Genomic DNA, 22,071 nt, shown 5'->3' on the forward strand with positions numbered 1-22,071 from the left:
TGTAATACTCTCTTTCAAATTCTGAAGGTGGCAGGGGTAAAATACCGGGAGCGAAAGGCTATTTACAATTTGTACAGAAAGCAGATGACAGTTATTAGAGTCGAGGGGTATGAAAGGGAAACAGTGGTTGAGATGGGAGTGAGACAGGGTTGTAGCCTATCCCCGATGTTATTCAATCTGTATATTGAGCAAGCAATAAAGGAAACAAAAGAAAAGTTCGGAGTAGGTATTAAAATCCATGGAGAAGAAATAAAAATTTCGAGGTTCGCCGATGTCATTGTAATTCTGTCAGAGACAGCAAAGGACTTGGAAGAGCAGTTGAACGGAATGGACAGTGTCTTGAAAGGAGGGTATAAAATGAACATCAACAAAAGCAAAACGAGGGTAACGGAATGTAGTCGAATTAAGTCGGTTGATGCTGAGGGAATTAGATTAGGAAATGAGACACTTAAAGTAGTAAAGGAGTTTTGCTATTTGGGGAGCAAAATAACTGATGATGGTCGAAGTAGAGAGGATATAAAAAGTAGACTGGCAATGGTAAGGAAAGCGTTTCTGAAGAAGAAAAATTTGTTAACATTGAGTATAGATTTAAGTGTCAGGAAGTCGGTTTTGAAAGTATTTGTATGGAGTGTAGCCATGTATGGAAGTGAAACATGGACGATAAATAGTTTGGACAAGAAGAGAATAGAAGCTTTCGGAATGCGGTGCTGCACAAGAATGCTGAAGATTAGATGGGTAGATCACATAACTAATGAGGAGGTATTGAATAGAATTGGGAAGAAGAGGAGCTTGTGGCACAACTTGACTAGAAGAAGGGATCGGTTGGTAGGACATGTCCTGAGGCATCAAGGGATCACAAATTTAGCATTGGAGGGCAGCGTGGAGGGTAAAAATCGTAGAGGGAGACCAAGAGATGAATACACTAAGCAGATTCAGAAGGATGTAGGTTGCAGTAGGTACTGGGAGATGAAGAAGCTTGCACAGGATAGAGTAGCATGGAGAGCTGCATCAAACCAGTCTCAGGACTGAAGACTACAACAACAACAACAACAAATTATAAGTCTACAGGAAGCAATAAAATAAATAAATGTGTCATCTGGACCACATGCTCCTGTGATTACACTGTAGTGAAATGGCACAGTTGTGTTGGTGATAGCCTTCAGCTAGACCTGATTCAGGTCAGGAGTCACGTGATGTTTTCTTTATCACTCGGGCGCGGGTACCTTCTCTGTGTACAGGGCAAAGGGGGGGGGGGGGGGGGGGCAGCGGCAACGTACGCACCTCTTCACCTCTTTTAATTTATTGCTATGGAGGTAATGTGTAACTGAAGGAGACATTTACAAAACCGCTCATAAAATATCAATAACATCTCAATGGAGAAAATTTCACAAATACTATGATGAACAGATATTATCAACACATGGGATATTTAAGGTTATATTGAGTTACATTGCAGGTTTCTTACATGGCTGTTTCTTCATAAGCAGTGTGTAATGAAAATTTAAGGGGTTCTGGGTTCAGGGATCAAATGCATGGCTAAACCCAAGCCTCGACAAGAGACTTGGAAGTAGAATAATAGAGAGCATATCTGTAAGAATGTCATAGACGTTAAGACTGCAAAAGGCACACAACTTTTAATATGCAAAAATATAGATGCTGACCCAGAAAAATGTTCATGAAAACTGTTTCAAGCGTGTGTGCGAAACGTGAACGCAGGGGAAGAGAAAAATGAAATGATAGAATTTTTGAGTATGATGTTACAGGAGACTGTTTAAAATGTGGTACATTCATCGAGTAAAGAATGAACACGTACGTCCTGTAACGAATCACTGAGAAAACATGTTTACTATAGTAGACCTACATAATGAAATTATGTGGCAGATTAGTTGGGCAGATATTACGACATGAATCGTTGCTGAAAATAGTACCTGAAGGACACGACCAGATATGAGTATTTATGGCATATAGTCGATATATAGAATGTAATATTTGTGCTGAATGAAGAGGATTACTCTGAAGCGGCATGAATGGGAAACTGTATCATATTTTCCTTAGGACTGTTGATCGAAACTTCAAAAAGAATCTACGAGAAAATAAATTTCATTTACGCAACTGCAATAGATGAAACTTTTTCTTCTTTCTTTTCTTTTACTTTGGACATACATCTTTGATGGTGCCGAATATTTTTTGTTTTGTTCTACAGTGTTAAATATGACTAAGTTTTGCTTTATTTACATTTCTACATTAATTTCTTGTTAACTGAGTACGCAAAACTTCAACATATGTTTTATCTGTTTTTGTAAAATGCACAGAATAAAACTAAATGTAGTACGTAATGTATATGAACTGTGATGCGAGAGCGTTATCGATAGTGACAGTCGAACAGTGACAGTCAGTGTGGTGGCACGTATATGCTCTTATGCTTCATAATTCTGCTAGACAGAAACATATAAAGATTTATTGCCGCATAAATATTTTTCGGACACGGTTAAAACTAAATTTCGATTTGAACGTTGTTCAGATAACCTATATACGAATGGACTTTGATTGCCGTTGTTGGAACTGAATTGTTTGCGTATTACTGAATTGTATAGACTAATGTATTTTAAATTTCTTGTCGTATTTGCAAGTCAATGAACTGCCGACGCATTGAAACATTGACCGCCGCAATGAAAATATTTAAACTGTTTATTACGTGTGGTACTGTTTTCGCCGGAACGGTGAATTCGAGATTGTGGTACACACGCTAAAAGCAATGGACCGTAATTTCATGAATGGCAAGTGAAACTGAATTTTATACTGTTTTGAAACTGTGTGCGGCACGTTGATTTCGGAATCGCGTGTGACTGCACACGTGCGAAGTTGGATCTTCACAACTACTATGCTCGACCAGCCTGTGATGAAGGGAATGTCACGGATTATAATACTATCGCCAGGAGAATCATATAATAAGCAAGCTCATGTATCCACAGTAATGTCACGATTGATGGAGCTAAAATAATTACGTCGACAGAACCAAAGAACAGCTATCGACGTAACAACACCCCGACTACGAACAGTTAAGCTGCAACGAGAAACGCTCGCTCTCTCTATCACTCATAAACACTAAATGGAGAGAAACTTTTATTAATACCTGCTTTCCTTAAAATAAATGATTCTTTCTATGTTGACATTATTGGACAACTGTTAATAGTAGTCATTATTATTACCATCTCTGTCTTAATCTTTCATTCTGTTGTAATTTTTGTTGCATGTGTTAACGTATGTTTTGGAGGGACATTTTTGTGTGTGTGTGTGTGGGGGGGGGGGGGGGGGGGGTGATATCGTCGTGTTTTGTCTTGATCCGTGGTAAGTCTCGTGAGCTGTGGCATACATTAGATTGCGATCACCGACCAATCGTGATGGGCCGTTCTTTTCCTGAACCTCCTAAATGGGTTATACCCGGAGCCGACATGGCTGTCTTAACTTCCCCGTGACGGTCGATGTATCCAACATCAGTTTAAGAAATTATTCTGAAAGACCTGGCAAAAGACGGCATGTTACGGAAGCGCCGTAAGAATCAGCGAGGACGTGATCAGCGAGAATGCCTACAGTCTGATCCTTATTCTGACTGGCCGCAATACCTAAGTGTTAAATAATTTTGCGAAGCAATTTGGAGGCTCGTGAAATTGGGGACTCGGCTCATAGAGTTGAGGTTGCATGTCGTGGACCCCCTGCGGCGCAGTTTTTGTTTTTAAACTGGTGTCACTTCTAATTTGTAGCATTAGTGACCCTTCGTGATCAATGAAATAAATGAAATTACTTTGCGGTAACGCAAAGCCTACAAGTCATTCGAAAGTGCGATGGTGCACTGCTGCTCGCTGATGTCACATTCCTCTTCAGTATTCTCCTGTTTTTTTTTTTTTTTTTTTTTTTTTTTTGAGTGTTGCGAATTTATGAGAATGGAATGCGGCTTCAGCGACGCTACGGACGCTGCGAGGCATGGATGAAAGGAATGTTACACCATCTTCACTCAATACGTCTTCCTTTTTTTCTGTTTTTCTTATGTATAATTCTAGTCAGCAGCCCGTAAACAGACATTTTCAGGCTAAACGTCCGACAGTTTTCCTATATATCTGCATGTGTTCCCACCCACCTTGGTGATGGTTTGATAATGCTTTCCTGACTTCGGAGATATTAGGTTGAATACTTGGTGGTAGAATAAATCAATATTTTTTTGGTATGGGGAGAAGAGAAAATTTTTTAGTGTTGTATGTTAAAACTCAATTACTTCCGCGGAGTGAAATCATATGGAACTGTTGATGCTGGTCTCCCCGCCGGCTGATCCAGTCAACCTTAGTGGCCTCTTTTGAGATACTCGAGAGGAGTTGGCGGTGTGCCGGTAGCGGGTTCCAACGTTTGCCTTCGTCTTCATTCCACGCTCATGTATAACAACACAAACGTGGTAGCAACGTACTCTACAAACAGGTGTCAAAGTCTGCCGCGGCAGAGAGACAGCTTGACACCTTAGCACTGGTCAAAGGAAGGCAACGGCGAAGCGTAGTGAGTCGTATTTCGTCCACGACAGCCCTGCGTAACGCCTCGAGGGACGGTGGGAGGCGGGGAGAGAGAGAGAGAGAGAGAGAGAGAGAGAGAGAGAGACCTGCAGAGTATGGTGCAAGGAGTCGCAACTGACCCTCGTCATGAACAAATGAACGTATAGCGCGTATATAAATAGAAAATCTGTGTGTGATTCCGTGATTGCAGAACAATTGCTGGAAGAACATACTTCCATAAAATATCTAGGAGTATGCGTACGGAGCCATTTCCAGTGGAACGACCACGTAAAATTAAAGGCGGCTAAGGCATGTGCCAGATGGAAAGACGTTGGCAGAATCCTCAAGAAATGTAGTCCATCAACAAATGATGTAGCTAACAAAACACTCGTTCAACCAATACTAAAATACTGTTCGTCAGTCTGGGAGGAGCACCACATGGCATTGATAGGTTGTGGCGGTGGTGTTGGTGGTGTGGTACATATAGGGCGCTCTACAGTGGGATTATCGGCTCCCATACTACACTAAGGCATTGATAGAGGAAGTAAAGAAGCACAGCACGTTTCGTTACTGGTTCACGGGGACGATGAGTCAGCTCTAGTGCCAGAAGGTACAAAAGAGGTGCTCTGCATTATGATATGAGCAACGCTTCCTAGAAGAGTCAACCAACACATTGCTGCCTCCTAAATACCAGGTGGTTATAATGAAAGTGCACCTACTCACAGAGATCCGTTGTGGGCTGTAATTATTGTATGGCAGCGAAACTTGGTAGATACATTAATGCGTTAATGCGGACCGATACACGCTGGAAAAAGATAGTTCCAATTTTGGCCACCAAGTGCAAATATGGTGCTGTATAGTATTCCGTAGAGTCTCCGGTGGTCGTACTGAATAAATTATGTAGGCGGCGGTTAATAGTAAAAATATTATACCTTTCTCACTTCTTTGACCTATTCTGCCCACATCCCACTCCTAAACCGATACATATGGAAACTTTCTTCCAGCGTAAATCGATTCCGCATTAACATATTAGAATATCTACCGAGTTTCGCTGCCATATGTTAATTCCAGCCCATACTGGACCTCTGCGACTAAGTGCACTGTAATTATAACCACACGGATATCTCGTGGAAAGACCATGAAGGTAAAAGAGAGATTCGAGCCCCCGCAGAGGCTTACCAGAAATCGTTGTTCCTGCGAACAAAACGTGACTGGAACAGGAAAAGGCGGATGTGACAGTGGTACACGATGTTCCCTCTTTAAAGTGGCTTGCGGAATAGAGATGTAGAAGTAGATGGAGAGCGCTGTAGGGTACTGTTATCAGGGAAACTCAGAGGGACAGCTGACCAATAGGAAAGCGCTCTCTTGCTCGTCGCACAGTGGTATGATTGCAACCCGACCTTTTTTTTTTTTTTTTTTTTTTTTTGAAAATACGCTTGAATCCGTGTCTATCCCAGAGGTAGAGCAGGCGATTCAAATCCTGACCGTTTGTGGCGTAAGGGCCTTTTCAGCCAAACACGAGGCGGTGCTGTACTGCTGTACTGGAGCAGAGGAAGTCCCAGTTGTGAATATTTGGGAAGGGACTTCTAGTTCAAGCAAGGAAACCTCCGGAAAACCTGGATCCGAATCTGGGAATCCTAGGACAATAGTTCACAGGCAAAACACCGAAATCAGAGCGTTTGTGTGAGTGTATTATTTTGTGTATGTACAGAGTAAAATCGGTTATTTCTTCGCCACGTGCAGTGCACCTACTGAATGTCACTGCGATGCAGTTCTGGAATGTTGTGAGAACATTTTCGATATCACTGAAAACACCTATTGAAAACGTATATTTTATCGACAAAAATTACGCCCGAGTTTAAGGTACTGAATTCGTTGTTGCCAGAATCGGGGTTGCATCTCCAGTCCATGAATTCAGATTTAGGCTCTTTGTAGTCTCACAAAATTTCTTTGGACAAATTCTGTGATGGTTTCTTTGCAAAGCACAAAGGCAGTTGTGCAACGCTGGGGAAGAGTATGAGATAACGTTGACTATACTAGTCTCACAATAGAAGGCGCCTCCTGGTCTAAATGTAGGACATAAGCGATTTGCATCCCGTATTCGTGTACACTGTTATATACGTTGTCAGTGTTTCTTTCACATCATGCTTTGTTAATGTTGCTCTTTTCACAAACGTCATCATACTTAATTTTAACGGTAAACTACATACGGAAGACTGAGGCTTGTAGAGTGAGGAAAAGAAGTAAGATTAAATTAAATGGCTCCATACAGACGTCTGGGAGCTTAAATATATGAAAGAAACTGGGTGGTTGAACCTCGAAATAGTTTAATCATCTGCCGGCCGGAGTAGCCGTGTGGTTCTAGGCGCTACAGTCTGGAACCGCGCGACCGCTACGGTCGCAGGTTCGAATCCTGCCTCTGGCATGGATGTGTGTGATGTCCTTAGGTTAGTTAGGTTTAAGTAGTTCTAAGTTCTAGGGGACTGCTGACCACAGCAGTTAAGTCCCATAGTGCTCAGAGCCATTTGAACCACTTTTGAAGTTTAATCATCGAACCGGAAAGGTTCTTCTTCACCTTCGCACAGTGGCCCCTTTCCTCACTGTGAAGGTGGGTGTCTTAAGTGTGTCTGTTCAGTGTGAGTGACTGCAATGGTTGCGTGTGTGTGCCTAGTATGGAATCATGTTTATGTTGTATGATGATGACAGGAAGAAGAGGATGGATCCCGATTCTAGCAAATAACGTGCTCCTCACAGATAGCCACAAGGGGTCCACAGAGTTTAACATGCGTTGTCACACGTCCTCACGACGCATGGCCCTGCGGGAGGTTTGGAATTTGATCTAGGATGTTGGCGCAACGTCTAGTGATCAGGAACTCTCCGCTGCCACCTCTCTTCCCCTCGATGGCCAAATATAAACTGTCAAAATTTATCCCACAAGCAGGATTCGAACCGGCTACCTGGCAGCCGAGCGCTACGGAACAGACTTGCCTTTTAATTTATTTTCTTTTTTATGTAAGGACGGCATGGAGGGGAGACCGGAGAGGGCAGAACGGGCCGGGTTCGGAATGTCTTAGTGCTCTCGGCTAAGGTGCCCGCTGAATCTTCCAAACACTAAGCTAAACGTTCCCCTAAACGCACACAGGAAAGTTGCAATATCGAATGGAATGTATCACGAATCGCGCCTAGCAGTTAGTTAACCTAACTGCTTTCTGCGCGATTCTAGAATTAATTAGGAAGAAACATAATCACGGCGGAACTTGGAAAACTGATAGGCGATACTTCATATCAATAACTACCGGGGGATGAAGAAAACAAAAAGATGGAACTAAGTAACAGAATCCTTGTCAAGTATCCCAGCTTTCTGTCTGCAGTTGCGAGCAAAAAGGTTTTCACGTCGAACTCAGCAAAGCTAATGCAGTGAGCACTCAGCTACGATCTACTCTCTTCTGCAAGAAGGAAATCAGTACCAAGACTAAGTTATCTGTGCACCGTTCAATCTTTCGACCGACGTTGTTGTATGGGAGCGAAAGCTGGGTGGATTCAGGTTACCTTATCATTAAGGTTGAGGTTACGGATATGAAAGTAGCTAGGATGATGGGAACAATGGCAGGAGGGTGTCCACAATGAGGAAATCAAAGAAAAACTGGGAACTCTATAGATGTAACAGTCAGGGCGAACAGGCCTAGATGGTGCGGTCATGTTACACGCATGGGAGAAGCAAGGTTACCCAAGAGACTCATGGGTTCAGCAGTAGAGGGTAGGAGGAATCGGGGTAGATCAAGGAGAAGGTGCCTGGATTCGGTTAAGAATGATTTTGAAGTAATAGGCTTAACATCAGAAGAGGCACCAATGTTAGCACTGAATAGGGGATCACGGAGGAATTTTATAAGGGGGGGACTGTGCTCCAGACTGAACGCTGAAAAGCATAATCAGACTTATATGATGATGATGATGATAATGATGACTCAGCTTTTGTACCTAACTCTCCTTCGAGTCAACTCTGTTCACAAACTACTTGGACAGCTACTTTTGGTGGTACAAGTCTGTCTAAAAGGTATTCCTTGACTATAGATATCTAAATAAAAAAAAATATTTCATGGGAGGTATTTTGTATCCCTATCTACGCGGCAGCATATCACGCTGTTGCAGGAGGACCTGGTTCTGTCTTTCTTTGGTGCGATGTCCGGAATGTGGTCCGCATGGCCTCTTGAAGAACGCTGAGCCCGTTCTTAAAAGAGAAGTTTCAGCGCTGTGTCCCTTTTAATACCAACTCATACTAAAAGTCACGGAATAGAACGTAGAACGTTGTGTACGCTTTTTTCGCGCTCCAATATTTTTTCTGTAGACTGGCTTACTTTGGTTAATTGTATGTGCACGTTGTTGCGAAAAAATGAGATTAATTATTATTATACTGGAACTGGCTTCTTATTAAATGAACACTGTTTTGTTACTGTAACTCAGTACAATGCACAACATATACATCTCTGCTGCAACTATCCTAAAAATGCTGTGAAATTATTTCTGTTATCAAAAATAATGAAGTTGCCGTACGCAACGCTTAAAGAAACTCAAACCTTGCAGTGGATTTTTCGTCAATATTAATTATTAATCAGCACCACCGCTAACACTAGAGCATCAGACTATCATTATTAACCAGAAAATGATTTTTCTATAACTTTTAACAGTCATGAATTTTTCCATAGCAGGATTTGCTCTTGAAACATGTTAATATTTTAACTTTGACACTGTTAAAGTTTACAATATTAGCAGCTCGCGTCCGCCTGTGAAACACAACGTAAAATCTGCTGCTTTGTACTCCGATCTCGAACTGCTGTAAGAAATAATTTTAAATTCAATATTTACCTGACCGCTTATTGCGGTATGGTTGCCCTTATTATCAGATTTGAATCTGCCGCGGCGATGGCTCGCTCCGCCGTGTCGCAGTTCTGCACCACAGACACTACTTAAAAAGCTGAAAATGTCTTAAATAAATGGCTAAAATACCAGGCAAGCTTTCTAATAATACCACGCGAGTTCTCATTAAATAACTACATTTAAAGCTCGAATAATAACAAGTTCACACACCTTTCTTTATAGTCAACGCCTAATGGCGTCCTGCTTACAATCTTGACAAATGAAAGCTACCTATGCGTTAAACATAGCGTCTCAGGTTCCTCCTCTCTATGTGACTCCAAGAAGACGACAACGACATTATTATTCTTACATTACTATTTATACAATGGCTGATTGTCATGAATCTCTGACTTTTCTTTACTAATTATTTTCTGTGGCGATTTCAGACCTCGCCGACACAGATATTATTTCACAAATCCAGTACTTAATCCTTTACAAATACAAAATATAACATAATTGTCTCTATTCTATTATTATTCAGAGTACGCAGACGTAATCAGTGCCTATATATAAATAAAATTGTCATTGTATAGTTATAAAGCATGCTTTACCAGGAAACGTTTTATTTTCTAGAGGAACATTCAATAGATTTGAAAGATTTTTATCCGTACAATGCTGTTATGGCCGCTAGAGGAAATTCTAGTCACTTGGTTTTCAGCAACTCAACTTTATTTACACATTTCGAGTGAACTCATCTTCAGAATGTCAAAGGAAGTAAGGCGCTTCATACAGACGGTATGGCGTTGTAGAAGTACCCAATTTCACCCTATCCCTTTTGATTTTATGAAGATAAGTTTACTAGCTTAAATAACGTTGAGTTGCTGAACCTCAAATGACTACATTTTTCTCCAGCCACAATAACGACAGCGTACAAAAAAATTATAAAATGATCACGTGCCTCATACATGACTTTGTTATATGCTACGTTCACGTACACCTTCAACGGAAAGCAACGTCATTATCAAGGATTCTAGAGAAGATAACTTCGGCAGTGGCGCCGTCTGTTCATATCGGAACCCAACATAGACTGAGGTGACAAAAGTAATGTGGTACCTCCTAATATTGTGTCAGACCACCTTTTTCCCGACGTAGTGCAGTGCTCGACGTGGTATGGACTCAATAAGTCGTTGGAAGCCCCTGCAGAAATATTGGGCCATGCTGCCTCTGTATCCGTCCATAACTGGAAAACTGTCGCCGTTGCAGGATATTGTGCACTAACTGACCTCTCGACTATGTCCCGTGTATGTTCGATGGGATTCGTGTCGGGCGATCTGGGTGGCCAAACCATTCGCTTGAAATGTACAGAATGTTCTTCAAACCACTCGCGAACAATTGTGACAAGATTTGTTTTTTTGGGAACATGAAGTCCATGAGTGGCCGAAAATGGTCTCCGTGTAGCCGAAAGTTACTATTTCCGGTCACTTATCGATTCAGTTGAACCAGAGGACTCATTTCATTCCATGTGGAGCTACCACCAGTTTGTACAGTGTCTTGTTGTCAACTTGGATTCATGCCTTCGTGAGGTCTGCGCCACACCCGAATTATGGCATCAACTCTTATGAACTGAAATCGGAACTTGCTGGACCAGGCCACGGTTTTCGAGACGTCTAGGGTCCAGCAGGTGTGATCACGAGTCCAGGAGAGGCGCTGCAGGCAATGTCGTGCTCTTGCAGCAGTCGCCCGCTTTCATATCCAATTAACGGTAAATTTCGCCGCATTGTCCGAAAGGATACGTTCGTTGTACTGCCAACATTGATTTCTACGTTTATTTCGTGCAAAAGCCAATGCTCTCGTTGAAGGTCGTCGGCCACTTTGGTGTCCGTGGTGAGAGATAATGCCTGATATTTGGTATTCTGGCGTATTCTTGACACGTCTAACTCAGAATATTGAATTCCCGAACGATTTCCTAAATGGAATATCCCATGAGCCAAGCTTCAGCTACCCTTCTGCATTAATTACCGTCGTGCGCCCATAATCACATTGCAAATCTTTCAACGTGAGTGACCGAGATGACCAAGTAGAAATGACAGCTCTCCCAATGAACTGCCCTTTTATAGCTTGTGTACGCGGTACTACCAGCATATGTATATGTGCGTATCGTTGTCACGTATCTTCTGTCACCTCAGTGTAATCTCACTAAGCTCATTCGCGTCTGACTAATGGATTACTTACGGTTATGACTTCCCAATCTTTAATTCTTTTTTGTTTTCAACACACGTTGCTTAGATTTCACTAGGACTTGATACTTTTTTCGAGTGAACTCCTTCAAAAGATGCTCAGCATCTTTCTTTGTTTCTTTCACTGGTGCCTAATCCCGCAGTTGTGCAGGGTCGGCATTGTGAGGAACGGATTTGGCAGGATTAATGGTTAAGGGGTGGCCAGATGCTCTTCCTGCCGCCACTCCATACCCCCCAGGACGGAATTAGTGGGCCCAGCTGTCTGCATGTAGTGTATTCCATGGAGTAGTGCTAACCTATTCAGATGTCTGCGAGACATGTAACTGAGGCCGAACGTGGGGACCAGCCCAGTATTCACTTAGTGGGATGTGGAAAACCGCCTAAAAACCACATCTAGGCTGGCCGGCACACCGCCCCTCGTCATTAATCAGCCAGGCGGATTCGATCCGGGGCGGGCGCGCCTACCCGAGACAAGAAGCAGCGCGTTAGCGCTCTCGGCTAACCTGGCGGGTCAAAAGATAGCATCTCTAAGTAAAATTTTAGTTAGGCTTTACAAAGCCTATACAATGAACTGTAAATAAATAACAAGGTAATAAAAGTAAAACAGTTTTTGCTCAGAAAAAGCCGGCCGGAGTGGCCGTGCGGTTCTAGGCGCTACAGTCTGGAACCGAGCGACCGCTACGGTCGCAGGTTCGAATCCTGCCTCGGGCATGGATGTGTGTGGTGTCCTTAGGTTAGTTAGATTTAATTAGTTCTAAGTTCTAGGCGACTGATGACCTCAGAAGTTAAGTCGCATAATGCTCAGAGCCATTTTTGCTCAGAAAAAAGATTACACTGACACTGATTTTGTGCTTGTCAGTTGAAAAAGCAAAAAGATACGTGAACGTGAGATGTACTGCCTGATAAAATTTTGATGGTAGGAAATGTTTGCACGTTGCTTTCCCCACGCTTTCCGCTCTGAGCAGTGAGTAGAATTTACCGTTCTCCTTTCGCCAATAACAAATAGCGAGGTGAAGCAGTAGTTGGCACTCAGGACCTGTATACGAAAGGACGGCGCTTCAAATCCTCATCTGGCCATTGTGCTTTAGGTTTTTCGTGATTCCTCTAAATCATTTAAGGTTACCTCCTGCATGATTCTTTTCAATGGGTTATGGCAGAGTTCTTTCTTCAAATGGACCCTAAAAGCATTATGTTATAATATAATTAAATTTAGTTCTTTTATTCTGAAATATTTCTTAATGTTAATTAATTTCATATTATTGTACTTCGATTGAAATATATGCCGTATTATCGCATCTTAGAGACTTCAGCGCTCGCGATCGATAAAATGTAACTCACTTAATATAACAGAATGAAAGTTGACAGGTGGCTATGTAACCAGCGTTGGTGCTTTCAGAGTTTTAAAGGACAGCCCCATTTATAAAGGAATGAACAGTGCCCATCTGTATGGACGATACAATCACGTTATTATATCATGTGCACAAAGAAATAAAAGAAAACAGAGTTACATTATAGCGGAAGAAAATGAACTTGGTATTCAGTGGGATTTGGAATCGAAGCGGTGGTTTCTTATTTAACTTTCCCAACTCAACGGTTCCGTAACAAAGGTAAAGTGGATTGTGGCGCATCATGCAGACAAAGCATAAAACAACAGTTCTAACACCACGAGATAAAGAAACTTATCTTCTGTGCTACGTTTTACTGCTTGCATCCTAGATAGACTTCGTACGTCGTTAATAAGGAATATTCTGACAGCACGGACGTCATGTGCGACTGTAACTAATAGTTAGGGCAACAGAGATGGACTCGTATTTATCGTATAATTTGCAGACCCCCATAATGGGTAAGCGACCACTACGTGAAAGATGCTTCATTGGCTCCTAGTACTAATCAAGAACGTTGTAAATATTGGCGCAATTCCCTGGCAGGAGTAACATTACAATGCTGAATCACTGTGCAGAGCAAGTACAAAGTTCGCATCACTGAAATCGTATGGTGATGCTAAAGATTTCGTATAAATGTAGGTTTCTATTTAAACTTGAACTAATTTCGCCACAGTAGCATGCGAGTTCGAGTTCTGAATTTGTTGATCTAGACTGTCATCGGAAAGAATGTGTGTGTTAGTTTATACTCGCAGGACATCGTGTCTGTTGGCAAGTGTTTGCATCTGTGATGTTTTGCTCTGGTTGCAAAGCAGCATCACGTAGCGTCCACTAAGTGTCTGAGCATGCGATGCTTTCTTTTTTTCTTTTTCTCAAGCCATTTTTGCGTAAGCTCAGCCGATTACCACTTCACGGCTCGAACCATTTGTCGATGGCCGACTGCCAGCAGAGAAACTAGCGCACTGTTTGTCTGACGCCGACCAGAGGAAATCACTGCTCTTCGGTGCTGTGAAGTATTTGCTTTTATTTTCTTTACAAAGACGCACGGGCTGTATAGGACTTTTATGTGAGGCAGAAATATTTCGAATATTTCTGACTGAACAACAAAACTGCAAAAACGCGACGCTTCTATGGCACAATAGCGGCAATTTCTGTTGTACGGCGGGCTGCCACAGCCTCTTCTATTAGCAGAATCAAATTTTCCACTTTTGAATGAGTGACAGGAATTTGCGAACACAAGTACTTTTCCTCCCAATATCAGCTCGCTTGATATAACAGATCCCATCATATCATGGAGTTACTAGCTTTCACAAAAAAAAAAAAACAACATTCACTGATTTCCAGTTGATACTTCATTACGCAACTTGATAAGAACACTTATCTATAAAAGAGATTCAAAAAATGGTTCAAATGGCTCTGAGCGCTATGGGACTTAACATCTGTGGTCATCAGTCTCCTAGAACTTAGAACTACTTAAACCTAGCTAACCTAAGAACATCACACACATCCATTCCCGAGGCAGGATTCGAACCTGCGACCGTAGCGGTCACACGGTTCCAGACTGAAGCACCTAGAACCGCACGGCCACACCGGCCGGCTATAAAAGAGACTAATAGCTCTTCCTGTAAATTAAACTGTAATAATTAACTAAGAGAAAGAACAGGAATTGGTCTTTTATTGGACACTTCAGAATGCCAGTTTGTAATTTCTCCCTTTTCAGATGGTCATCTCTTCATGACTTACGTGAACAATCTAGTGCAGCTTTCTGTGAATTGTTGATCAAAATTTAAATCAAACCAGGAATTCTCTCAACTATGAACTACGTGGAAATGATTTAAAACGTATACGAAGTGCTCGGGGCATGTATAAACTGCTGTCATTAAGAACTCCTTTCGCAAATCTAGTATCTAGTTACTGCACAAGTGGATAGCAACGATTAGTTTATTGCTTTCTCATACATTTTAGAAAAATTATCTAAGCTGAGGCTAGTCGCTATTTACCGATATTTATGTTAACAGTCTGTAACATATGCAAATAATAACAATACATAGTGAAGTACTGAAACTTTTTACCCCCTTGTATGAAAGCATACAAAATTTTGTATACCAGAGTCATGATAACTTTGCTTATTTCTCGTGGATGTGTGAAACGTATTTTAATTTTGTTACATATCCTAGGTTTGGTAGCTCTACTTTTCTTACTAGCAACATCCAACAACTTTTTCAACTACCTTCCTGCTGCAGCTGGTCATTCCCCCTGCCAATCATCTTCTATCTTTCCTTACTCGACACGCTCATCGTTCTATGATCTTTTACAGTATTACTGACAAGTGTGCGAACTATGCCCTTTTGAAGTAAGTACTGTTCTCCCTGATAACTATCACTTATCTCGTTTCCTATACTCGGGGACTGGGTGTTGTGTTGTAGCTACTTTCGAATCGTCGTAGCTGAGAAGACAACCATCTCCATTACACCGTCGTATCGTCTGCCCATTACTCAGATGGCTGGATGGGCACGAACCGAAAGCCACTAAACTGAAATTAAAAGAAAAAAATGTTTCCTTTACGTTACGTAACGACTACTTCTTGTTTATTTTTCAGGACAAACACTCTGCTGGTGGCAACTGGTGACTTAGGCCTTCAGCAACGTTCAGTGCTGGAGTCTGCACGTCTGCGGTAAGTACAGCCTTTCTTCCTAACTTTCAAATTACTGAGGGCACAGAAGAGTTGCTCAGGATGTCCTAGACCGCTGAAACTAGTTGGTATTATGTCAAAATGTAACGTTCTTCACTCCATAGAAATAAAAAATATAGTCGCCTTAAATTACGTGGTTAACGAATCATTTATGTCAGAAACATCTTCGAGTATGAAAGCGTGGAGAGGTGAAATGGAACTGTTGTATACTCGTGCGATGTTGGTACAAGCAAATGGCAGGATTACAGTCATTGGTCGTGTACCGGAAAACTACAGTTTGCTTGCAAAAGTGATTGCTTATAAATCCTTTACACGATCTGTACCGGTATAATTTCAGATCTGTCTCAGTCGCATCAGGGTGGGCTATCAGGGTGCATGTAGGACATTAGTGGTTATTACATACACGTTTCGTTCGCTCTGATGTGTTAGACAAATTCTGAAAAAAGATAAGTAATCTCAATTGACAAGACACCTGAAGAAACACGTGTAAAATGTTATGAATAGTTACGGCCAGGTTCTCATTCTAATGAGCAAAAAACAGGCAAATTTGGAATTTTTTTGAGATAATGAAAAGACATACAATGGATGTGTCTGGGGAGTATGACAGATCAGACTTTGAGTTAACAGGCTGAACCATTTTTATTTTACGCTGCGCACAGTTTTGATAAATCGTTTCTCGAGAAAAACCTGATTAAAGTATAGGGAAAAGTTTTATGTGCGTTATTAGTTCAATTTTCTTGAAAACTAAATCTCATTATATAGTTTTGATGTCGCTTAATTCAAATCTGAAGTTAGATTTTCAGAATTCGTAATGGTTAATCCAATATGGCGTACCGAAAATTATGTTTTGACAAATTTTGACCAACGTTTGGGAAAAAAAGGAAGATTTTCGTTACTTACATTTAGTCTGCTATTCCATGTCTGTATATCAACTCTTCCTCTAACTCGAGCTATTCCTGGAGAGCAATTTCCTCGCTCTTCTTGGCGAGAAGAGCCGATCTGGCTGAGCTGGGTATGTTGCGTTCGGCAGCCTAACACAGTGTTCGTCAGCTTTTTCGGCAAATGTGTTTGCATGCATACTGAAATATGAATCATTGTATGAACGTGACTCACTGCACGCCAAACTTTCTCTCTGAGTCTGCCGTCTCTGGCTTCGAACTTTTGTAACGCACGGATTAAAAACCCTTTTAGTCTCAACATTCCAGACAAATATACCTTTCAAAAAATGCAATAAAAATCTAATTTTCGACCATTTCGAATGAGAAGCTGGCCTTAACCTTGAATACGAGGGTTGTCCAGAAAGTGAGTTCCGATCGGTCGCGATATGGAAACCACTGCGAAAACTAGAAACGTTTTATTTGCAACAGTTAGGTACACCTTCCACCTACTTCTCTACATAGTCGCTGCTCCAACTTCGAGTTTTTTCGTAGTGTTGTATCAACCTTCCAATATCTCGATCATAGAAAGCAGCCGCCTGTGCCTTCGGCCAGTTATCTGCATTGGTCTGCAGCTCGTTGTCTGTGGAAAAAATTTTGTCTTCATAGCCAGCGATTCTTGTGAGCAGAGATGAGACTCAGGGGGAGCCAGTTAGGGACTGTATTGTGGGTGATCAAACACTTCTCATCGGAAACACTGCAGAAGCGTCTTCATTGGCCCTACAGTAGCCGGCCGAGAAATGGCATGAAGAAGGAACTGCTCGACAGTTGTGTTATGTGGGCTGCATGACGCAGGAGAAATCTCTAACCAAGCCCTCATACTTGTCGGGAGACGCCATTCCCTACGCATCTTTACGTGCTCACTGTTCAATCAAAACTGAAATGAGCCACGCGACACGATCGACGGGCGTACTAGAGACACTGCCCAACACATCTGTGTAATGCTTTATCGGATTTTCACAGTGGTTTCCATTTCGCGACCTATCGGAATTTACTTTCTCGACAACCCTCGTGTTAGAAGACCTGTATACAAATGTTCATAAACATAATGGTTACAAAGTGTACATTTTTTAGTCGTGGCTATCCATTTCTTTAATCTTTTCACCTTTTCATAACTCTAACACCCATCACCCCTAATGATCTATTTTCAGTCTCCGTCTTACCCCTACATTTTCCTCTCTGCTGCTCCTTTCAGCGCCAAGTTAACTTTTTCGGCACGCCACAGCAGATGGCCCATTAACCTCTCTCACTTGTAGCAAGGGTTCTCTACAGCCGTCTTTCCTCAACTACCTTTATAGTACCATTTCAGTTCGTATCTGATTTATCCATTGGATTTTAGACATTTTCGCAACGCAGGTCAGATTCATCCACATTCTTTAGCTGATGGTTTCTCATCATCAACGTTTCACTTATTCACATCGCGGTGCTCCGGACGCCCAGTTGTACTCGCAGTTGTCGAGATGGTAGTTCTTATCCCCTTCCGACCATAAGAAATATTGTGATTTTGTTTGTCTTCCCAGCAGAATAAGCCATGACACTGTTTCCGGTTTGCAACCCGATCTTCGGGTCAAATTAACACAGTATTTCGACGATCCATCTGGCCCTCATCTTCAGATGAGACGCTGCTGTTGCTAAGTCTCACATTCCTGATGATACGCTGGAGCCGGCGCCGCTGTGTAGCCCAGCAGAGTGTACTCAACTCATGCACCTAGCATCGTCAGTGCCGTCGCACTGCAAAAGATACTAGGTGTGCTGCCGGTGATGACACTGTAGCAAATGTGAGGTATCGCTGTCTTTACTGATCGTTGAATTTACTTTTATTTATTAACTCATCCTTAGACATCCTTCTTTTGGTTATTTAATGCCGTATTTATGTTCCCGCGAAATATTTAATTATTGCCTTGGTTGAACTTTGTTTACGGAAACGTGTGGCGATCGAGAACGTCGTTTTTTAATACAGGTCAGCCAGGGTTCCACGACATGCTCGGAGGACATCCCGTGTCCCTGTTTAACAAATTACCTGCCAGCTTAATTTTAGTTGATTTCTTCAGAACACAGTACCAGTAACGAGAAGCGGCATCAGCGACCTGTCATTCACGATACTGTATTTCATTGCGTATGACCGCAGATTTTCCGGATTGTTGTAACTTTGTTTGCAAGTGATGTGCAACATCTGTCGTCAACAGTACGAATAGTTTTAATGAGAATTTATGCCTTACAACAGTGACATGTAATATTATAAACACCGGGCTTCCGTAGCCCCAACTCTTCCTCGACAGAATCTAAAATGGCAGCCGGCCGGAATGGCCAAGCGGTTCTGGGCGCTACAGTCTGGAACCGCGCGACCGCTACGGTCGCAGGTTCGAATCCTGCCTCGGGAATGGATGTGTGTGCTGTTTTTAGGTTAGTTAGGTTTAAGTAGTTCTAAGTTCTAGGGGACTGATGACCTCAGATGTTAAGTCCCATAGTGCTTAGAGCCATTGCATTTTTGAATGTGTGGTGTCTGTTGTTTTGGACATCTCCGAAAGAACAGACACCACACATTCATATAATTCGATAGGCCGAGCTGGCCAATGAATGCACCTATTTCAGTGCAGATGCACAAATACGTCCGACCTCCTGTCGGATTCTCCGAAGAACAAATATGGCGGAAATGGACAGGGGCTGCGGACAGGTGGCGCTCGATGGGAGTGTGTATCGGCCTTGAGGCGCGCCTAGATAGTCCGTGCAGTTGCGATAACAATGTGTCCTGCATGGCGCAGTGGTTACCTTACCTGTCTAAAAAGCGGGAGATCCTTGGTTCGAATCCCGGTCCGGTACACATTTTCATTCGTGGCCGCCGATTGCGCGTAATGTCCCAATACACTGACAGCAGTGATCCCTCCCCACCTTCAATTTACATGGAAGTACATCTACTTTAGATTTATGGCGTAATTTACAAATTTAATTTATCCAGGATTGTCGTGTCGTTTTTCAATATTCATTTGTTTAAAATGTTTTCGCTTTGGAATACCATGGCATTCAGAGCAGTCGACAGCCGATTAACAGTTCGTCCTGTAAATACAGTGAAGCTGTCTAATGATGTGTACAACGATAGAAATAGTTAGCGACAAGAAAGAATTAAGCAGTTGAAGTAGAGTTTCATCTGCTTAGTAGTTGATAGCTGTTATTATGAAATATCGTAGACAACATTAGTAGAAGATTTCACCTAATGTTTGGTGTACTATCTTACATTTTAAAATATGTGTAAGTAAACTCTAAGACAAAAAAGACAAAAAAAACTACACACTGCGAAGGAGTTACCTGAATGAGACGAAAATTGGTAGATTTGAGATACACGTACAGATAAACAAATAATTAGAATTTTACAAAAGTGGGATTATTATTTCAATAGAAAGAGCTTCACAACTGAGCAAGTGAATAACGCGTTGGTCCAATTTTGGCCCTTATACAAGCAGTTACTCGCTTGTCACTGATTGATAGGGTTGCTGGACGCCCTCTTACGGGATGTCGTGTCAAATTCTGTTCAGCTGACACGGTAGATTGTGAAAATCCGATCTGGCTATAGGGCCCAGTCTACGCTGCTCGAAACGATCTAAACCGGGGCGAGATCTGGCGACTTTGCTGGCCAAGTCAGTATTTGGCAAACACGAAGACAAGCAATGCAATATTTTGCCGTGTGCGGGCGGGCGTTATCTTGCTGAAATATAAGCCCAGGATGGCTTGCCATGAAGGGCAACAAAACGGGACGTAGAAAATTGTAATGCTGTAAGGCTGCTGTGGATGACAGTCAAACGGGTCTTGTTATCAATCGAAATGGCTACCTAGACCATTACTGGTGGTTTTCGGGTCGCATGGCGGCCCACCATTGTCCGAGGACTGTCCAGAGACGCGTTCGCTGGTAATTAGGGCTCATTTAGAAGCGGAACCCTTCACTGAAGACAAATCTATTCCATTCAAAGATACTGCAGGCCGAAGACATGCCTCGAGTCGTCACGGACAGCGGTGGAATACTAACCTGGCTGTCGTCCTTCCACACTGCCCGACAACTGGGAGTGATGGGCTGAGGTGCCGCTTTCTTTCATAGCAGGACCCGTTTGGTTCTCATCCGCAGCACCCGTACAGCATACCGGTACGTCGACGATCTCGTAAGTCCCGTTTTGTTGCCCTTAAAGCCATCCTGGGCTACACTGACTTAAGACACCAGCTACCAAACAATGACACCTATCACTTAATTAGGAACCTGACCACATTTGAGATCATAAATGGCCTTGCCAGCGAGGTATCGGCAAAGGACCTGCGGGAATATCATAGGGAAAATGTATGAACCATTGATCACTACATGACACAATGCGACCCATCCCATTCCGCCAGGGCGTAGATTGGCCGATCGTTGTAACGGTAGGAATCCGCCACGTCCTGGAACAGGGGGAAGTTGGGCAGATATCTCGGACTTGACAACTGCACACCGATAATGACTTAGTAGTCAGGCAATTTTCAGTAGGAAGTAGATTAGGACATCCCCAAACAGTACCTGAAGCGATTTTCTAAAGGCCAGCCCGGTGCCAGTGCACGCCCACTGGGATTAGCTCGGTGGGCACGGCCAAAAAAGTAAGTTTATACATTCACTGGCACGCCTGTAATGCTGCAGGAGGTAGCTTCTAGAATAGTTAGATTATGGTAGAGATTAGTTCTTACCCATTGAACAACTAACTTATCATATCCTGTAGAATTAGAAAATGCTGCTAAATGTAAATCTTAAGACCCACTAATGTATGAAGTGGTGGGTTATCATGTATGATATTATTGGTTTGAATAGAGAATTTTTTTTTTTAAAAAAAAGAAAGGTATTGCACACCCGCTCACTGTCAGAGTTTCCACTGCTAGTCTTCGTGCTTGCCAAACCATACCTCAGCCAGCAATATCGCAGCATCTCTACCCAATTGAGAACATGTCGAGCACTATGCGCTGGGTCCTCCAACTAGCTGCAGAGTTTGACGATTTAAAATGCCAGTTGGGTATAATTTCGCACGATATCCCTCAGGAGGTCAATCAATGCCAAGCCGAATAACTGCTTGCATAGGGGCTAGAGGTAGACCAACTAATTATTGTCTTGATCGATTGGTGCACCTCTTTCTCGAATAAATCTTACAATTTTTGTCTGTGCATTAACATCACATCTACCGATTTCTGACGCATGCTGATAATTCCTTCGTGGTGCCTCGTCTTGCTCGTCTTAAAGTGTATAAGAACTTTTGTCACTGTTGATGTTGTTGTGGTCTTCAGTCCAGATACTGGTTTGATGCAGCTCTGCATGCTACTCTATCCTGCGCAAGCTTCTTCATCTCCCAGTACGTATTGCAACCTACATCCTTCTAAATCTGCTTAGTGTATTCATCTCTTGGTCTCTCTCTAAGATTTTTACCCTTCACGCTG

At 42.4% G+C, this 22,071-nt stretch overlaps 1 long non-coding RNA gene across 1 annotated transcript in view; it reads left to right on the forward strand.

The window, feature by feature from the left end:
- LOC124790092 overlaps positions 1-22,071 on the forward strand; it is a 518,638-nt gene that overhangs the window by 171,467 nt on the left and 325,100 nt on the right. Inside the window, exon 2 of the long non-coding RNA XR_007016218.1 lies at positions 15,608-15,682. This is a non-coding gene — a long non-coding RNA (uncharacterized LOC124790092). The remainder of the gene's footprint in view (positions 1-15,607; positions 15,683-22,071) is intronic.

This window comes from Schistocerca piceifrons, chromosome 3 (genome assembly GCF_021461385.2).
Source record: "Schistocerca piceifrons isolate TAMUIC-IGC-003096 chromosome 3, iqSchPice1.1, whole genome shotgun sequence".
NCBI classification, from domain to species: domain Eukaryota; kingdom Metazoa; phylum Arthropoda; class Insecta; order Orthoptera; family Acrididae; genus Schistocerca; species Schistocerca piceifrons.